The sequence below is a fragment of the Cherax quadricarinatus genome, chromosome 5 (genome assembly GCF_038502225.1).
Source record: "Cherax quadricarinatus isolate ZL_2023a chromosome 5, ASM3850222v1, whole genome shotgun sequence".
NCBI lineage: Eukaryota > Metazoa > Arthropoda > Malacostraca > Decapoda > Parastacidae > Cherax > Cherax quadricarinatus.
The window spans coordinates 2,633,338-2,654,424 of record NC_091296.1 but is presented as its reverse complement, the minus strand read 5'-3'; the positions used below and the strand labels follow the sequence as shown (position 1 = coordinate 2,654,424).

The window sequence follows — 21,087 nt, the reverse complement described above, 5'->3', positions numbered from 1 at the left end:
CTCTCTCTTGCATCGATCTCTCAGTTTGCTCTTCCTCCGCCGCATTAGACTTTACTTGGTCTGTTCTCCCGGACTTACATGACAGTGATCATTTCCCAATCATTCTTTCTTCCCCTTCATATTCGCCACCTCTTCGCACCCCACGCTGGCAATTTAATCGGGCAAATTGGAACCTTTACTCACACCTGACTGTTTTTAAAGAGGTTCCTTCTTCGTCCTCCATCGATGAGCTTTTACACCTCTTCTCGTCCTCCGTTTTCACCTCAGCTTCTCATTCTATACCCCAAACTTCGGGCAGGCATTCTCAGAAATGCGTGCCTTGGTGGTCTCCTGCTTGTGCTCGTGCAGTACGTTTGAAACGCGCTGCATGGGGCAGGTACCGGTACAATAGAACCACAGAGCGACTCCTTGATTTTAAACAGAAGCGTGCGATCGCTCGCCGTGTCATCCGTGACGCTAAACGCACTTGCTGGCGAGATTATGTCTCCACCATCACCTCTGCTTCCTCTATGAGTGCAGTCTGGAAAAAAGTACGAAAACTGAGTGGTAAATATTCTCCTGACCCGGCTCCTGTTCTGCGAGTTGCCGGTGTTGATATAGCAAACCCACTAGATGTTGCCAATGAAATTGGCAATCATCTGGTCCGTATTTCTCAGGGACTCCATCTATGCCCCTCATTTCTTTCCTCAAAGTCTGCCAGAGAGTTAGCACCCTTGGACTTTTCTTCTCTCAGAGAAGAACAGTATAATGTGCCTTTTACACTTCAAGAACTGGAGGCAACACTCTCAGCTTGTCGATCATCGGCAGCTGGGCCCGACGACATTCATATTCGTATGCTACAACATTTACATCAGTCAGCCCTTGCAGTCCTATTACGCCTTTACAATCTTATTTGGTCACAAGGAGTTCTTCCACAGCTGTGGAAATCCGCCATTGTTCTCCCTTTCCGCAAACCAGGCACTACGGGACATGAAACCTCCCACTATCGTCCCATTGCTCTTACCAGTGCAGTTTGCAAAGTAATGGAACGTCTAGTAAATAGACGTTTAGTGTGGTATTTAGAGACACACAACAGTCTCTCCACTCGTCAATATGGCTTTCGTAAGGGACGTTCTACCATAGACCCCTTACTGCGCTTGGATACGTATGTTCGTAATGCCTTTGCGAATAACCACTCAGTTATTGCCATATTTTTTGACCTTGAGAAGGCATATAACACAACTTGGAGGTATAATATTTTAGCCCAAGTCCACTCCTTAGGCCTTCGAGGCAATCTACCATCCTTCCTTAAGAACTTTTTAACTGACAGGCATTTCCGTGTTCGGGTTAATAATGTGCTCTCCCCGGACTTTGTCCAAGCTGAAGGTGTCCCCCAGGGATGTGTTCTGAGCACAACACTTTTTCTCCTTGCTATTAATGATTTGGCCTGTAGTCTTCCATCAAATATTTGGTCATCACTCTATGTTGATGACTTCGCTATTGCCTGTGCAGGCGCTGACTGTCACCTCCTTACAGTTTCTCTCCAGCATGCAGTCGACCGTGTTTCCAATTGGGCCACCACACATGGGTTTAAATTTTCCAGCACTAAAACCCACCAAATCACTTTCACTAGACGCTCTGTCATCTCTGATCATCCTTTGTACCTCTATGGCTCACGTATCCCTGAACGTGATACAGTCAAGTTTCTGGGCCTCCTCTTTGATCGTAGGTTATCCTGGAAACCTCACATTACCTCTCTGAAGGCAACTTGTCACAGCCGGCTGAACCTTCTTAAAACCCTTGCTCATCTTTCGTGGGGAGCTGATCGTCGAACCCTCCTTCACCTACATTCCACCCTTATTTTATCGAAACTTGATTATGGTGACCAGATCTATTCAGCGGCATCTCCTGCTACTCTCTCTAGCCTTAACCCCATTCATCACCAAGGATTACGTTTATGCCTTGGTGCTTTTCGCTCTTCCCCTGTCGAAAGCCTCTATGCAGAAGCGAACGTTCCATCCTTATCCGATCGCCGTGATGCCCATTGCCTGCGCTACTATGTACGCTCTCATGATCTCCGCAATCCTTCCATTTATAGAATGGTCACTGATATTAGTAGACATTCTTTATTTGTTCGCCGCCCCTGCTTACTCCGTCCCTTCTCTCTTCGCCTTCATTCGCTCTTGTCTTCTCTTCAACTACCACCTTTCTATGTACATGTAGCATCTCACTTTTCCCTACCCCCCTGGGAAGTTCCAGCTGTTCGAGTCTGTTCTTTCTCCCTCCCTTGCTCGAAAGCCCAACTGTCTACGGTCGCTTCCCGCTCTCTTTTTCTTGACCACTTTCACTCTCATTCTCATGCCATTGCTGTGTACACAGATGGCTCTAAGTCTTCTGACGGCGTAGGATTCGCAGCAGTGTTTCCGGACAGCGTCGTACAAGGGCATTTACTATCTTCAGCTAGTATTTTTACTGCTGAATTATATGCCATCCTTACAGCACTTATCCGTATTGCATCTATGCCTGTGTCATCATTTGTGGTTGTCTCAGACTCCCTTAGTGCTTTACAGGCTATACAAAAATTTGATACACCTCACCCCTTAGTCCTCCGTATCCAACTTTGGCTACGCCGCATCTTTACTAAGCATAAAGATATTGTTTTTTGTTGGGTCCCTGGTCATGTTGACGTACAGGGCAATGAACAGGCAGACACTGCTGCGCGGTCAGCAGTACATGACCTACCAGTTTCTTATAGAGGTATTCCATGTACGGACTATTTTGCTGTAATATCTTCCCACCTTCACACCCGTTGGCAACAACGTTGGTCTACTATGCTCGGCAACAAACTTCAGTCTATTAAACCGAGTATAGGTTACTGGCCGTCTTCTTATCACCAGTGTCGAGGTTGGGAGACTACTCTCTCCCGTCTTCGCATTGGCCATACTCGTCTTACTCATGGATATCTCATGGAGAGGCGTCTTGCTCCTCTCTGTGAGAATTGCCAAGCTCCATTATCAGTCAGCCACATTCTGTTGGACTGCCCACTTTATCAACGAGCACGCAGAATTTACCTCTGTCGTCGTCTTCGCCCCGCTGCTCTCTCTTTACCTTCCCTTCTCGCTGATGGACCCACCTTTCATCCGGACTCTCTCATTGACTTTTTGACAACGACTGACTTACTTCACAAATTCTGATACTTTCAGCCCTTTCTACTTGTATCTCTTGCTACCCTCTACCCCCGTACTATCCCCTGCCCCGCTGTTTTCTGTAACCTGCTGATCATCCCCCCTCCCTTCTGCCATCCAATTCCCTTGCTTCCTTCCCTACCCTGCAGCGCTGTATAGCCCTTGTGGCTTAGCGCTTCTTTTTGATTATAATAATAATAATAATAATATATAGGAGAGACTTAGGGTTGACAGGTTGGTTGGAAGACTTAGGGTTGACAGGATGGTTAGAAGATGACTTGGGGTTGACAGGATGGTTGGAAGACTTAGGTTTGACAGAATGGTTGGAAGACTTAGGGTTGACAGGTTGGTTGGAAGACTTAGGGTTGACAGGTTGGTTGGAAGACTTAGGGTTGACAGGTTGGTTGGAAGACTTAGGGTTGACAGGTTGGTTGGAAGACTTAGGGTTGACAGGTTGGTTGGAAGACTTAGGGTTGACAGGTTGGTTGGAAGACTTAGGGTTGACAGGTTGGTTGGAAGACTTAGGGTAGACAGGTTGGTTGGAAGACTTAGGGTTGACAGGTTGGTTGGAAGACTTAGGGTTGACAGGTTGGTTGGAAGACTTAGGGTTGACAGGTTGGTTGGAAGACTTAGGGTTGACAGGTTGGTTGGAAGACTTAGGGTTGACAGGTTGGTTGGAAGACTTAGGGTAGATAGGTTGGTTGGAAGACTTAGGGTTGACAGGTTGGTTGGAAGACTTAGGGTTGACAGGTTGGTTGGAAGACTTAGGGTTGACAGGTTGGTTGGAAGACTTAGGGTAGACAGGTTGGTTGGAAGACTTAGGGTTGACAGGTTGGTTGGAAGACTTAGGGTTGACAGGTTGGTTGGAAGACTTAGGGTTGACAGGTTGGTTGGAAGACTTAGGGTTGACAGGTTGGTTGGAAGACTTAGGGTTGACAGGTTGGTTGGAAGACTTAGGGTTGACAGGTTGGTTGGAGGACTTAGGGTTGACAGGTTGGTTGGAAGACTTAGGGATGACAGGTTGGTTGGAAGACTTAGGGTTGACAGGTTGGTTGGAAGACTTAGGGTTGACAGGTTGGTTGGAAGACTTAGGGTTGACAGGTTGGTTGGAAGACTTAGGGTTGACAGGTTGGTTGGAAGACTTAGGGTTGACAGGTTGGTTGGAGGACTTAGGGTTGACAGGTTGGTTGGAAGACTTAGGGTTGACAGGTTGGTTGGAAGACTTAGGGTTGACAGGTTGGTTGGAAGACTTAGGGTTGACAGGTTGGTTGGAAGACTTATGGTTGACAGTTTGGTTGGAAGACTTAGGGTTGACAGGTTGGTTGGAGGACTTAGGGTTGACAGGTTGGTTGGAAGACTTAGGGTTGACAGGTTGGTTGGAAGACTTAGGGTTGACAGGTTGGTTGGAAGACTTAGGGTTGACAGGTTGGTTGGAAGACTTAGGGTTGACAGGTTGGTTGGAAGACTTAGGGTTGACAGGTTGGTTGGAAGACTTAGGGTTGACAGGTTGGTTGGAAGACTTAGGGTTGACAGGTTGGTTGGAAGACTTAGGGTTGACAGGTTGGTTGGAAGAGAGAACTAAAGCAGATGTCTTTACCAAAACTCAAGGTACCACTGTAATAATAACAGTAATAATAATAATATTGGTATTATTACAGTGGTACCTTGAGTTTTGAACAACTCCTAACTCGACCAGTTATGTAAGTGTATTTTTGGGGGTCTGAAACAGACTAATCAAATTTACATTATTCCTTATGGGAACAAATTCATTTGGTATCAGCACTCGAACAGCCTTCTGGAAAGAATTAATTTGTAACTCAAAGTACTGCTGTATTTTAATTTGGGGCTGATGTAATTTTTTATGGTGTCTCAACCCTTCCCTGACTCCAACCCTGTCTCTCTGGGTTATTAATATGTGATTAGAATCGTGAGGAAGTGCTAAACCTGCAAGGGTCATATGCCTGTGGAATTGGAGGCAATCAAGTTTGATCCAAAGAAGAGTATGATAGCACTTCTTTGTACATGTATTAGAATCCCTTAAGCATTGGGACACCATCTTTAAAGAGTACCCCCCTTTGGAAACAAAGATTTCACTAAAAGAACATAAATTTCCTTAAGAAAATATCACCAGTGGAAGGTGCCAGAGGGATCATTAACCTGTTGAGGTTTTTTAAAGTACGTATGTATGCTAGTAAGTAAGCTGCCGGAAAGAACAGACAACTCTACGATTGTCTGGAAAACATGCAAAGATCCTTAGCAAAATAAGCAATAATTTTTTTAAATCCCTTCAAACAGTAACAGCCTGGTTGATCAGGCCCTGATCCACCATGAGGACTGATCATGGACCAGGCTGCGGGGATGTTGACTCCCGGAACACCCTCCAGGTATGGTTTTGATAACTTGAGCAAAGGGTTTTCCTGTCATACACCATTATACAGAGGTTTTCATGCTATATGTGATCATAGGATGGTTTTCCTGTTATACACCTCTTCAAGGGGGGCTCCTTGGCGTGGTGAAGAGGCTCTTGGTCTGAGGAATTAGCCCTGTCGGTCTTCTTCCTCAGACCGAACCTAATTACCCCCCATTCTCCCCTCCCCTATCCCATCCTCCCCATCCTCCCCTTTTTCCATTCCTCCTCCTCCTCCTCACCCCTCCCTTTTGCCCTTCCTCTTTTTAGCCTTCGTGATTTCTCCCACAGGCGCGCTAGTTCCTAGGTAGGGGAAAGGACACCGGGGTCGATCCCATTCCGTTGAGGTTTCTTGGCGGTGGCGTAGTTTGCCGTGGAATCTGGATTGCCTAGGGATGTCCCGATCCCTCTCCGGTATCCCGGAGTAGCTTTGGGTGTCTTTTGGGCGACGGGTGTATCTCTGGAAGCCACCTTTCGGATTCCGGGGGTGGTGGCTGAAGGAGGTATGCTTTGTGGCGGATATCCGGCCGCCCTCTCTTTTGTCCACCGAGGTAGCTCGGCAGATGTGAGGTTGCTATCCCGGATTGCTGGTTTACTGGCATGAAGGGTAGGGTATGGCACGGGTTCCATGCTGCATCTGCACTACTAGCGGTGTCGAGTCCTCTTGGGCGCGGAGGGAGATTTCCGGCCCTTTCATTCCTCCTGGGAACTATTCCTCCCCGCTCCCCCCTTTTTTTATTCTTTTTTTTGTTTTTATTTTCTTTTCTTCTTTCTTTTTTTTTCTTAAAAACAAAAAGCAAAGGAGTAACCTAACCATGGCAGCCCTAGTCCATGAAACCACTACCCCCGGGCCCCTTCTTGATACCGCACCCCATTCTGACCCTGCCTTGTGTTTAGACCACTCTTCGGACACTCCTGATGCCCCTGTACCTCTTGCTGGTGCTGTTTCCTCACCCGCTTCAGGTACCGGGGCTTCGACTGACTCCTTCGATTTGTCTGAACTCCGCTCTCCTTTGACTATGCTTCCGGCTTCTCCCTCTACGGTACGGCAATTTTCGAATCGCCCACCCATTTCATGCCGGACCAACTCCGGTCCTACTCCTAAACGCCAACGTCAATCTCCTGATGATGCTCCGTCGTTACCTTCCCATTCTACTCGGAAACGACCGACACGTCAAGCACTCCCTCTCCACGCTCAGTTTCGGACCACACAATGGACTAAATTCTTTACTTTAAGACCAACTTCTTCTTCTGCCTACCTTTCTGACCATAGTATTGCCAAAGCGCTCCTGCGTCATGTTGGCAGAGATATTTCATTTCACGCTCTCAGGAGCGGTACGCGCATCGTCACTGTCCAGAATGCTACCCAAGCTCATGATCTTTCTCTCCTTTCGAATATCGATACTACTCCTATCACTATTGAAAAACATCTTTCTCTCAATTCTTGTAGTGGTACTGTCATTCTGCCCCATACCATAGTCCAACAGAATTTCCAGTCATGTGGCAATGACATTTTTGAACAGCTGGAACTCCAGGATCTCCCAATCCTCAAAGTAGACACTTATGTCCTTCCTGCCCGGGGGCGGAGACGTTACCCTTGCAATGTGGCTCGTTTAACTTTTGACAGCCGAGAACTCCCGTCCTCTGTATATGTCGCGGGACATCGGTTACAAGTTCGAAAGGTGATACCTACACCGCAACAATGTAGAAATTGCTGGCGTTTTGGTCACCCAGCGAAATATTGCAGATCTATGGCCGAATGCCCAGTCTGTGGTGCCGACAACCATTCTAATACATCTTGCAGTCAACCTCCATCTTGCCTTAATTGTAATGAAGCTCACCCTTCGTACTCCCGCCGTTGCCAGGTCTACTTAAATGAACGTGAAATCCGTTGCCTCAAAGAGGCAGAAGGTCTCCCTTATGCTATGGCAGTTACTCATCTCCGCCTCCAAGGGAGACTACCCCGTGTTTCTTATTCTCGTGTTTCCAAACATCCCCCCACTTCTGGGGTCCCATCTTCTGCAGCCTCCTCTGTTGTTACCCCTCCCATAGCCATTACAGCATCTAATCCTTTTGCTGTCCTTGGCTCTGACGTCCCGACTACAACTCAGTCTGTTCTCACATCTTCGCGTCCTTCCTCACAAGCCCCAGTATCGACAAGACCTCGTACGACACCTAATACCAATCGCCCCTCTACTCAGAAGTCCAAAAAATCCACATTGCTCAAATCTTCTTTGCCCCTTCCTTCCCTTCTTCCACCTCCACACGTTACCTTTCCAGTCTCTGTACCTAGTTCTTCCCCTCTCTCTGGCTCTATTACAAGTGTGGAGATTCACCCTCCTCCTCGTACTATGCCTTCCACCCCCGTCCCCTCCCAAGTTTCTCCCTCTTCTGTCACCTCCCAGGTTTCTACCTCTTCTGTCCCCCCCCACACTTCATCTCCAGTCCCTTACACTTTTCCCTCCCCCTCTACTTTGGTACAGTCCATTACTGTCCCAATCTTTACTCACCCTCCTCCTCCTATCTCCAATATGGTTTCCCATACATCTTTGAATTCAGAAACACTTGAAGCCATTTCAGAATATATTGCAGAGACTAAACCTTCAATGGACACTGATTCACTTCCTGTTCCTTCTCTTCCCTCTCCTCCATCTTCACAACCCCATTCTTCGCAACGCTCCGTTCCTTCGCTACTTGAACATCTTCCAATGCCACCACACGTTGACTTTTCTAACCCCTCTAGTCCGTAGGTGCCTTTACCTACAGATTCCTGATATTTTCTTCATCGCCAATCATGGCCTATTTACAGTGGAATATCCGCGGCCTCAGGGGTAATCGGGGTGAGCTTCAGATGTTGCTTTCCAGGTTTTCCCCTGTTGGTGCTTGCTTACAAGAACCAAAATTACACTCGGCTGTTTTCCAACCTATCTCAGGCTATAATTTATTGTATTCTTCGGATCCTTTCTCAGATGGGACCTTTAATGAAAGTGCCCTTCTTCTACGCAATGATATTCCGTACTGTCAACTATTTGTCCATACCTCGCTGCATTACACTGCAGCCCGTATCCACTTGAATAAGTGGTTTACAATATGTTCTTTATATCTCTCTCCTTCTCGAGCATTTTCTATCCCAGACTTTGCCTTTCTTGTTTCATCCTTACCACCACCACTTCTGTTACTTGGTGATTTTAATGCCCACCATTTCCTCTGGGGGGGGTCTCATTGTGACTCACGTGGCATTCAGTTGGAGGCTTTTCTTGCCTCTCACCCCCTCCATGTTTTAAATACGGGTACTCCCACCCATTTTGATCCTCGTACTCATACTCTCTCTTGCATCGATCTATCAGTCTGCTCTTCCTCCACAGCACTAGACTTCACCTGGTCTGTTCTACCAGACTTACATGACAGCGATCATTTTCCGATCATTCTTACTTCTCCTTCCTATTCACCACCTTCCCGTAGCCCTCGCTGGCAATTTGATCGGGCAAATTGGGATCTTTACTCACACCTCACTGCTTTTAGTGAGGTTCCTTCTTCATCCTCCATTGATGAGCTCCTACACATCTTCTCGACATCAGTTTATACCGCGGCTTCTCATTCTATACCCCAAACCTCAGGCAGGCATTCTCAGAAGTGCGTGCCTTGGTGGTCTCCTGCTTGTGCTCGTGCAGTACGTTTGAAACGTGCTGCATGGGGCAGGTACCGGTACAATAGAACCGCTGAGAGACTTGTTGATTTTAAGCAGAAGCGTGCGATCGCTCGCCGTGTCATCCGTGAAGCTAAACGCACTTGTTGGCGAGACTATGTTTCCACCATCACCTCTGCTTCTTCTATGAGTGCAGTCTGGAAAAAAGTGAGGAAATTGAGTGGTAAATACTCTCCTGACCCGGCTCCTGTTCTACGGGTCACTGGTGTTGATATAGCAAACCCTCTCGACGTTGCCATTGAACTTGGCACACATCTGGTCCGTATTTCCCGAGGGCTCCATCTATGCCCCTCGTTTCTTTCCTCAAAGTCTGCCAGAGAGTTAGTACCCTTGGACTTTTCTTCTCTCGGAGAAGAACAGTATAATGTGCCTTTTACACTTCAAGAACTGGAGGCAACGCTCTCAGCTTGCCGATCATCGGCAGCTGGGCCTGATGACATTCATATTCGTATGTTACAACATTTACATCGGTCAGCCCTTGTAGTCCTCTTACACCTTTTCAATCTTATTTGGGCACAAGGAGTTCTTCCCCAGCTGTGGAAATCTGCCATTGTTCTCCCTTTCCGCAAACCGGGTACTACAGGACATGATGCCTCCCACTATCGCCCCATCGCTCTTACAAGTGCAGTTTGCAAAGTGATGGAACGCCTCGTAAATCGACGTTTAATGTGGTATTTAGAGACTCACAACAGTCTCTCCGCTAGTCAATATGGCTTTCGTAAGGGTCGTTCTACCATAGACCCCTTACTACGCTTGGATACGTATGTTCGTAATACCTTTGCGAATAATCACTCAGTTATTGCCATATTTTTTGACCTTGAGAAGGCATATGACACAACTTGGAGGTATAATATTTTGGCCCAGGCCCATTCCTTAGGCCTCCGAGGCAATCTACCATCCTTCCTTAAGAACTTTTTAACTGACAGACATTTCCGTGTTCGAGTCAATAATGTTCTTTCCCCGGACTTCGTCCAAGCTGAAGGTGTCCCTCAGGGATGTGTTCTAAGCACAACACTTTTTCTCCTTGCTATAAATGATTTGGCCTCTGTTCTTCCACCCAATATTTGGTCATCACTCTATGTTGATGACTTCGCTATTGCTTGTGCAGGCGCTGACTGTCACCTTATTGCAGTTTCTCTCCAGCATGCGGTCGACCGTGTTTCCACTTGGGCCACCACACATGGGTTTAAATTTTCAAGTACCAAAACTCACCAAATTACTTTCACTAGACGCTCTGTTATCTCCGATCATCCTTTGTATCTCTATGGCTCCCGTATCCCCGAACGTGATACAGTCAGGTTTCTAGGCCTTCTCTTTGACCGTCGGTTAACCTGGAAACCTCACATTACCTCTCTGAAGGCAACTTGTCACAGCCGGCTAAACCTTCTTAAAACCCTTGCTCATCTTTCCTGGGGAGCTGATCGTCGAACTCTGCTTCGCCTACATTCAGCCCTCGTTTTATCGAAACTCGATTATGGTGACCAGATTTATTCCGCGGCCTCTCCTGCTACTCTCTCTAGCCTTAACTCTATCCATCACCAAGGCTTACGTTTGTGCCTTGGTGCTTTTCGCTCTTCCCCTGTTGAGAGCCTCTATACAGAAGCAAATGTTCCATCCTTGTCTGATCGCCGTGATGCCCATTGCCTTCGTTACTATGTACGCTCTCACGATCTACACAATCCTTCCATTTATAGAATGGTCACCGATATTAGTAGACATTCTTTATTCGTTCGCCGCCCCTGTTTGCTCCGTCCCTTTTCTCTTCGCCTACTTTCACTCTTGTCTTCCCTTCAGTTACCACCTTTATATGTTCATGTAGCATCTCACTTTTCCCTACCCCCCTGGGAAGTTCCAGCTGTTCGGGTCTGTTCTTTCTCACTCCCTTGCTCGAAAGCTCAACTGCCTACGGTGGCTTCCCGCTCTCTTTTTCTTGATCACTTCCACTCTCATTCTCATGCCACCGCTGTGTACACAGATGGCTCTAAGTCTTCAGACGGCGTCGGATTCGCAGCAGTGTTTCCGGACAGCGTCGTACGAGGGCATTTACTATCTTCAGCTAGCATTTTTACTGCTGAACTGTATGCCATTCTTGCAGCACTTATTCGTATCGCATCTATGCCTGTGTCATCATTTGTAGTAGTCTCAGACTCCCTTAGTGCTCTACAGGCTATACGAAAATTTGATACATCTCATCCCCTAGTTCTCCGTATCCAACTTTGGCTACGCCGTATCTCTACCAAACATAAAGATATTGTTTTTTGTTGGGTCCCTGGTCATGTCGACGTACAGGGCAATGAACAGGCAGACACTGCTGCGCGGTCAGCAGTATATGACCTACCAATTTCCTATCGAGGTGTTCCATTTCTGGACTATTTTGCTGCAATAGCTATCCACCTTCGCACCCGTTGGCAACAACGTTGGTCAACTCTGCTCGGTAACAAACTTCATTCTATTAAACCGAGCATAGGTTACTGGCCGTCTTCTTGTCATCAGTGCCGAGGTTGGGAGACCACTCTCTCCCGCCTTCGCATTGGCCACACTCGTCTTACTCATGGGTATCTCATGGAGAGGCACCCTGTTCCTCTCTGTGAGCAGTGTCAAGTTCCAGTATCGATTAGCCACATTCTGTTAGACTGCCCTCTCTATCAACGAGCACGCAGAATTTACCTCCAACGTCGTCTTCGTTCTCCTACTCTCTCTTTACCTTCCCTTCTTGCTGATGGACCCTCCTTTAATCCTGACTCTCTCATTGACTTCTTGACAACGACTGATTTACTCCACAAACTCTGATGATACTTTTCGCACTCCCCTCAGCCCTTTCTGGTTCAGTCTCTTGCTGCCCTTTACCCTTTCACCATCCACTGCCCTGCTGTTATCCGTAACCTGTTGCTCATCCATCTCCCTTTTGCCACCTGATGCCCTCGCTTCCTTCCTGCCCTGCAGCGCTGTATAGTCCTTGTGGCTTAGCGCTTCTTTTTGATTATAATAATAATAAATATAATAATATAGGTAGTAGGTTGGTAGACAGCAACCACCCAGGGAAGTACTACCGTCCTGCCAGATGACTGTGAAACAAAAACCTGTAACTGTTTTGCATGATGGTAGGATTGCTGGTTTCTTTTTCTGTCTCATAAACACGCTAAGATAACAGGGATATCTTGCTACTCCTACTTACACTTTGGTCACACTTCACAGACACGCACATGCATATATATATATACATACATCTAGGTTTTTCTCCTTTTTCTAAATAGCTCTTGTTCTTTTTTATTTCTTCTATTGTCCATGGGGAAGTGGAAAAGAATCTTTCCTCCGTAAGCCATGCGTGTCGTATGAGGCGACTAAAATGCCGGGAGCAATGGGCTAGTAACCCCTTCTCCTGTATACAATTACTAAAAAAGAGAAGAAGAAAAACTTTATAAAACTGGGTTGCTTAAATGTGCGTGGATGTAGTGCGGATGACAAGAAACAGATGATTGCTGATGTTATGAATGAAAAGAAGTTGGATGTCCTGGCCCTAAGCGAAACAAAGCTGAAGGGGGTAGGAGAGTTTCAGTGGGGGGAAATAAATGGGATTAAATCTGGAGTATCTGAGAGAGTTAGAGCAAAGGAAGGGGTAGCAGTAATGTTAAATGATCAGTTATGGAAGGAGAAAAGAGAATATGAATGTGTAAATTCAAGAATTATGTGGATTAAAGTAAAGGTTGGATGCGAGAAGTGGGTCATAATAAGCGTGTATGCACCTGGAGAAGAGAGGAATGCAGAGGAGAGAGAGAGATTTTGGGAGATGTTAAGTGAATGTATAGGAGCCTTTGAACCAAGTGAGAGAGTAATTGTGGTAGGGGACTTGAATGCTAAAGTAGGAGAAACTTTTAGAGAGGGTGTGGTAGGTAAGTTTGGGGTGCCAGGTGTAAATGATAATGGGAGCCCTTTGATTGAACTTTGTATAGAAAGGGGTTTAGTTATAGGTAATACATATTTTAAGAAAAAGAGGATAAATAAGTATACACGATATGATGTAGGGCGAAATGACAGTAGTTTGTTGGATTATGTATTGGTAGATAAAAGACTGTTGAGTAGACTTCAGGATGTACATGTTTATAGAGGGGCCACAGATATATCAGATCACTTTCTAGTTGTAGCTACACTGAGAGTAAAAGGTAGATGGGATACAAGGAGAATAGAAGCATCAGGGAAGAGAGAGGTGAAGGTTTATAAACTAAAAGAGGAGGCAGTTAGGGTAAGATATAAACAGCTATTGGAGGATAGATGGGCTAATGAGAGCATAGGCAATGGGGTCGAAGAGGTATGGGGTAGGTTTAAAAATGTAGTGTTAGAGTGTTCAGCAGAAGTTTGTGGTTACAGGAAAGTGGGTGCAGGAGGGAAGAGGAGCGATTGGTGGAATGATGATGTAAAGAGAGTAGTAAGGGAGAAAAAGTTAGCATATGAGAAGTTTTTACAAAGTAGAAGTGATGCAAGGAGGGAAGAGTATATGGAGAAAAAGAGAGAAGTTAAGAGAGTGGTGAAGCAATGTAAAAAGAGAGCAAATGAGAGAGTGGGTGAGATGTTATCAACAAATTTTGTTGAAAATAAGAAAAAGTTTTGGAGTGAGATTAACAAGTTAAGAAAGCCTAGAGAACAAATGGATTTGTCAGTTAAAAATAGGAGAGGAGAGTTATTAAATGGAGAGGTAGAGGTATTGGGAAGATGGAAGGAATATTTTGAGGAATTGTTAAATGTTGATGAAGATAGGGAAGCTGTGATTTCGTGTATAGGGCAAGGAGGAATAACATCTTGTAGGAGTGAGGAAGAGCCAGTTGTGAGTGTGGGGGAAGTTCGTGAGGCAGTAGGTAAAATGAAAGGGGGTAAGGCAGCCGGGATTGATGGGATAAAGATAGAAATGTTAAAAGCAGGTGGGGATATAGTTTTGGAGTGGTTGGTGCAATTATTTAATAAATGTATGGAAGAGGGTAAGGTACCTAGGGATTGGCAGAGAGCATGCATAGTTCCTTTGTATAAAGGCAAAGGGGATAAAAGAGAGTGCAAAAATTATAGGGGGATAAGTCTGTTGAGTGTACCTGGTAAAGTGTATGGTAGAGTTATAATTGAAAGAATTAAGAGTAAGACGGAGAATAGGATAGCAGATGAACAAGGAGGCTTTAGGAAAGGTAGGGGGTGTGTGGACCAGGTGTTTACAGTGAAACATATAAGTGAACAGTATTTAGATAAGGCTAAAGAGGTCTTTGTGGCATTTATGGATTTGGAAAAGGCGTATGACAGGGTGGATAGGGGGGCAATGTGGCAGATGTTGCAAGTGTATGGTGTAGGAGGTAGGTTACTGAAAGCAGTGAAGAGTTTTTACGAGGATAGTGAGGCTCAAGTTAGAGTATGTAGGAAAGAGGGAAATTTTTTCCCAGTAAAAGTAGGCCTTAGACAAGGATGTGTGATGTCACCGTGGTTGTTTAATATATTTATAGATGGGGTTGTAAGAGAAGTAAATGCGAGGGTCTTGGCAAGAGGCGTGGAGTTAAAAGATAAAGAATCACACACAAAGTGGGAGTTGTCACAGCTGCTCTTTGCCGATGACACTGTGCTCTTGGGAGATTCTGAAGAGAAGTTGCAGAGATTGGTGGATGAATTTGGTAGGGTGTGCAAAAGAAGAAAATTAAAGGTGAATACAGGAAAGAGTAAGGTTATGAGGATAACAAAAAGATTAGGTGATGAAAGATTGAATATCAGATTGGAGAGAGAGAGTATGGAGGAGGTGAACGTATTCAGATATTTGGGAGTGGACGTGTCAGCGGATGGGTCTATGAAAGATGAGGTGAATCATAGAATTGATGAGGGAAAAAGAGTGAGTGGTGCACTTAGGAGTCTGTGGAGACAAAGAACTTTGTCCTTGGAGGCAAAGAGGGGAATGTATGAGAGTATAGTTTTACCAACGCTCTTATATGGGTGTGAAGCGTGGGTGATGAATGTTGCAGCGAGGAGAAGGCTGGAGGCAGTGGAGATGTCATGTCTGAGGGCAATGTGTGGTGTGAATATAATGCAGAGAATTCGTAGTTTGGAAGTTAGGAGGAGGTGCGGGATTACCAAAACTGTTGTCCAGAGGGCTGAGGAAGGGTTGTTGAGGTGGTTCGGACATGTAGAGAGAATGGAGCGAAACAGAATGACTTCAAGAGTGTATCAGTCTGTAGTGGAAGGAAGGCGGGGTAGGGGTCGGCCTAGGAAGGGTTGGAGGGAGGGGGTAAAGGAGGTTTTGTGTGCGAGGGGCTTGGACTTCCAGCAGGCATGCGTGAGCGTGTTTGATAGGAGTGAATGGAGACAAATGGTTTTTAATACTTGACGTGCTGTTGGAGTGTGAGCAAAGTAACATTTATGAAGGGATTCAGGGAAACCGGCAGGCCGGACTTGAGTCCTGGAGATGGGAAGTACAGTGCCTGCACTCTGAAGGAGGGGTGTTAACGTTGCAGTTTAAAAACTGTAGTGTAAAGCACCCTTCTGGCAAGACAGTGATGGAGTGAATGATGGTGAAAGTTTTTCTTTTTCGGGCCACCCTGCCTTGGTGGGAATCGGCCGGTGTGATAATAATAAAAAAATAATAATAATCCTGTTATACAGTGCCAGACAGATTGGTGTACACATTCTTTTTAACAAAGGAAGGATTACCAGTTACACCATTACACAGGATTTTTGACCTGTCATTCATTGTGACACAGGATGGTTTTTCCCTGTCATACACCATTGTGCAATGGTTTTCCTTGCCATACACCATTATTCAATGGTTTTTACCTGTCATACACCATTATACAATAGGTTCCCTGTCATGCATCATTATACAATAGTTTCCCATCATACATCATCACACAACATAGTTATCCCTGTCATACATACATAGTTTCCCCAGTCATACATCATCACACAACATAGTTTCCCCAGTCATACATCATCACACAATACAGCTTCCCCTGTCATACATCATCACACAACATAGCTTCCCCTGTCATACATCATCACACAATACAGCTTCCCCTGTCATACATCATCACACAACATAGCTTCCCCTGTCATACATCATCACACAACATAGCTTCCCCTGTCATACATCATCACACAATACAGCTTCCCCTGTCATACATCACACAACATAGTTTCTCCTGTCATACATCACACAGCATAGTTTCCCCTGTCATACATCACACAACATAGTTTCCCCTGTCATACATCATCACACAACATAGTTTCCCCTGTCATAGATCATCAAACAACATAGTTTCTCCTGTCATACATCATCACACAATATAGTTTCCCCTGTCATACATCATCACACAACATAGTTTCTCCTGTCATACATCACACAGCATAGTTTCCCCTGTCATACATCATCACACAGCATAGATTCCCCTGTCATACATCACACAGCATAGTTTCCCCTGTCATACATCACACAGCATAGATTCCCCTGTCATACATCACACAGCATAGTTTCCCCTGTCATACATCACACAACATAGTTTCTCCTGTCATACATCATCACACAATATAGTTTCCCCTGTCATACATCATCACACAACATAGTTTCCCCTGTCATACATGACACAACATAGTTTCGCCTGTCATACATCATCACACAACAGTTTCCCCTGTCATACATCATCATGCAACATAGTTTCCCCTGTCATACATCATCACGCAACATAGATTCCCCTGTCATACATCACACAACATAGTTTCCCCAGTCATACATCATCACACAACATAGTTTCCCCTGTCATACATCATCACACAACATAGTTTCCCCTGTCATACATCATCACACAACATAGTTTCCCCTGTCATACATCATCACACAACATAGTTTCCCCTGTCATACATCATCACACAACATAGTTTCCCCTGTCATACATCATCACACAACATAGTTTCCCCTGTCATACATCATCACACAACATAGTTTCCCCTGTCATACATCACACAACATAGTTTCCCCTGTCATACATCACACAACATAGTTTCCCCTGTCATACATCACACAACATAGTTTCCCCTGTCATACATCATCACACAACATAGTTTCCCCTGTCATACATCATCACACAACATAGTTTCCCCTGTCATACATCATCACACAACATAGTTTCCCCTGTCATACATCATCACACAACATAGTTTCCCCTGTCATACATCATCACACAACATAGTTTCCCCTGTCATACATCATTCAATTCAATTCAAAGTTTATTCTCTATAAGGATTACAATGCTGAGTTTACAGAAATTCGGTTATTGTTTGGTTTACATGTAGTAAAATTGTGATTACAGAGTGTACCACTAGAACGCTTAGCATGGCTAGGCATTTCGGGCATACTTAGTTTTATTCTTAATTGTAAAATATTACAAATTATGAGGTAAGTTGGTATTATGGCTAAGTGACTAAATACTAGTTTGTGAGTTTAGCAATATGAATGCTTTTGTTTTGGCACAGTACATAGTTTCAGTATTGGAGTATCACAGGATTCATTATTTTAAGACTGAGATTAATATTTCTGTTTATGGTCAAATGAGTGAGTGAGTGTAAGTGTGAACCACCAGGTGGTATTCGTGTAGTTAGTTGACGGGGTGTATCAGGGAGATAAGATGTTTTCTAATGGTAGTTTTGAAGGTGATGAATGTGTCTGCAGTTCTAGAGTTCTCAGGTAGGGTATTCCAGATTTTAGGGCCTTTGACATACATTGAATTTTTGTAAAGGTTTAGTCGGACACGGGGAATGTCGTAGAGATGTTTGTGTCTGGTGTTATGCCTGTGGGTTCTGTCACAACTATCGAGAAAGCGTTTTAGGTCAAGGTTGATATTAGAGTTTAAGGCCCTGTAGATGTAGATTGCACAGTAGTAAGTGTGGATGTACTGAACTGGGAGTAAGTTTAGATCTATGAAGAGTGGGGGGGTGTGTTGCCAGGGATGGGATTTAGTGATTATTCTTACTGCAGCTTTTTGTTGGGTTATTATTGGCTTTAGGTGTGTTGCTGCAGTTGATCCCCAAGCACAAATAGCATAGGTGAGGTATGGATAAATAAGTGAGTGGTATAGTGTGAGAAGGGCATTTTGCGGCATGTAGTATCGTATCTTGGAGAGGATCCCAACCGTTTTGGATACTTTTTTGGCTATATGCTGGATATGGGTGCTGAAATTCAGGTTGTTGTCAAGGTATAAGCCTAGGAATTTTCCCCCATTATTTCTGGTAATTCGAGTGTTGTCAATCTTAATGTTAATTTGTGCATCTCCTGCTCTGCTACCAAACATAATATAGTAAGTTTTGTCAGTGTTAAGCGTAAGTTTATTGGCTGTCATCCAAGTCGATATTTTAATCAGCTCCTCATTCACAATGGTGTTGAGGGTGGCAAGATTAGGGTGAGAGATGACATAAGTCGTGTCATCAGCAAAGAGAATGGGTTTCAGGTGTTGGGATACGTTTGGAAGGTCATTGATGTATATGAGGAAGAGCAGGGGACCAAGGACACTTCCCTGCGGAACTCCAGTATCAAGTGGCCGTGTTGCTGATGCTGTGTCTTTAATGGTGACGTACTGATACCTATTAGTAATGTAAGATTTGAAATAAGCAAGCGCATGGCCTCTTATACCGTAGTGGTCAAGTTTGTGGAGTAGGATGTCGTGGTCTACTGTGTCAAAAGCTTTTCTTAGGTCAATAAAAATTCCTAGTGGATATTCCTTATTTTCCAATGCTGTGTAAAGCAGATCTAGCATTTTTATGATTGCATCATTAGTGCTTTTATTTTTCCTGAATCCAAACTGGCAGGGTTTGAGTATGTTTTGTGCCGTTATAAATGAATACAGTCTCCTGTGCACGAGTTTCTCAAAGATTTTGGATAGCAACATAGTTTCCCCTGTCATACATCACACAACAGTTTCCCCTGTCATACATGACACAACATAGTTTCGCCTGTAATACATCACACAACAAAGTTTCCCCTGCCATACATCATACAACATAGTTTCCCCTGTCATACATCATCACACAACAGTTTCCCCTGTCATACATCATCACGCAACATAGATTCCCCTGTCATACATCATCACAGAACATAGTTTCCCCTGTCATACATCACACAACATAGTTTCCCATGTCATACATCATCACACAACATAGTTTTCCCTGTCATACATAACACAACATAGTTTATTGTTATAGTAAGTTACAAGGGAGAGAGGGCCAAGTGTCAGCAGCAAGTCAAGTGTTGTAAGTAAGCGAGGTAACACCAGCCTCAGTCTTGCTGCCTCGTTCATGCTGTCTTAAGTAAGTTTATTCACGTATACACACTTACATTGATTATCATACTTACCAGCATATGTGTAGAACCTGTGGTAACCCAAAAAAGTCAGGCAAAGTGATTTATTTCCATTAGGTTCCTGGGCACTTTCTACCTTCCTGCTGTGTCCATGGCCCCTCACGGAAGGTTCCTTGAAGTTGGTGAGGGGCTCTTGATTTAGGGAATTGGATCTGTGCTCCAGTTCCCCAAATTAAGCCTGAATGCCTTCCACATACCCCCCGGCGCTGTATAACCCTACGGGTTTAGCGCTTCCCCTTGATTATAATAATAATAATGTGTCCATGGCACTTTCTACCTTCCTGCTGTGTCCACGGCACTTTCTACCTTCCTGTTGTGTCCATGGCACTTTCTACCTCCCTGCTGTGTCCATGGCACTTTCTACCTCCCTGCTGTGTCCATGGCACTTTCTACCTTCCTGTTGTGTCCATGGCACTTTCTACCTTCCTGTTGTGTCCATGGCACTTTCTACCTCCCTGCTGTGTCCATGGCACTTTCTACCTCCCTGCTGTGTCCATGGCACTTTCTACCTTCCTGCTGTGTCCATGGCACTTTCTACCTTCCTGCTGTGTCCATGGTACTTTCTACCTTCCTGCTGTGTCCATGGCACTTTCTACCTTCCTGCTGTGTCCATGGTACTTTCTACCTTCCTGCTGTGTTCATGGCACTTTCTACCTTCCTGCTGTGTTCATGGCACTTTCTACCTTCCTGCTGTGTTCATGGCACTTTCTACCTTCCTGCTGTGTCCATGGTACTTTCTACCTTCCTGCTGTGTCCATGGTACTTTCTACCTCCCTGCTGTGTCCATGGTACTTTCTACCTCCCTGCTGTGTCCATGGTACTTTCTACCTCCCTGCTGTGTCCATGGTACTTTCTACCTCCCTGCTGTGTCCATGGCACTTTCTACCTTCCTGCTGTGTCCATGGCACTTTCTACCTTCCTGCTGTGTCCATGGCACTTTCTACTTCCTTGCTGTGTCCATGGTACTTTCTACCTCTCTGCTGTGTCCATGGTACTTTCTACCTTCCTGCTGTGTCCATGGCACTTTCTACTTCCTTGCTGTGTCCATGGTACTTTCTACCTCCCTGCTGTGTCCATGGTACTTTCTACCTCCCTGCTGTGTCCATGGTACTTTCTACCTCCCTGCTGTGTCCATGGTACTTTCTACCTCCCTGCTGTGCCCATGGTACTTTCGACCTTCCTACTGTGTCCATGGTACTTTCTACCTCCCTGCTGTGTCCATGGTACTTTCTACTTCCTTGCTGTGTCCATGGTACTTTCTACCTCTCTGCTGTGTCCATGGTACTTTCTACCTTCCTGCTGTGTCCATGGCACTTTCTACTTCCTTGCTGTGTCCATGGTACTTTCTACCTCCCTGCTGTGTCCATGGTACTTTCTACCTCCCTGCTGTGTCCATGGTACTTTCTACCTCCCTGCTGTGTCCATGGTACTTTCTACCTCCCTGCTG

The 21,087-nt window shown here is 45.2% G+C and overlaps 1 long non-coding RNA gene across 1 annotated transcript in view; it reads left to right on the top strand.

The window, feature by feature from the left end:
- The first annotated feature begins 19,486 nt into the window (after positions 1-19,486).
- The window catches only part of LOC128684976 (uncharacterized), a 37,293-nt gene continuing 35,692 nt past the window's right edge, over positions 19,487-21,087 (top strand). The window contains exon 1 of the long non-coding RNA XR_008406455.2: positions 19,487-19,588. This is a non-coding gene — a long non-coding RNA (uncharacterized lncRNA). The remainder of the gene's footprint in view (positions 19,589-21,087) is intronic.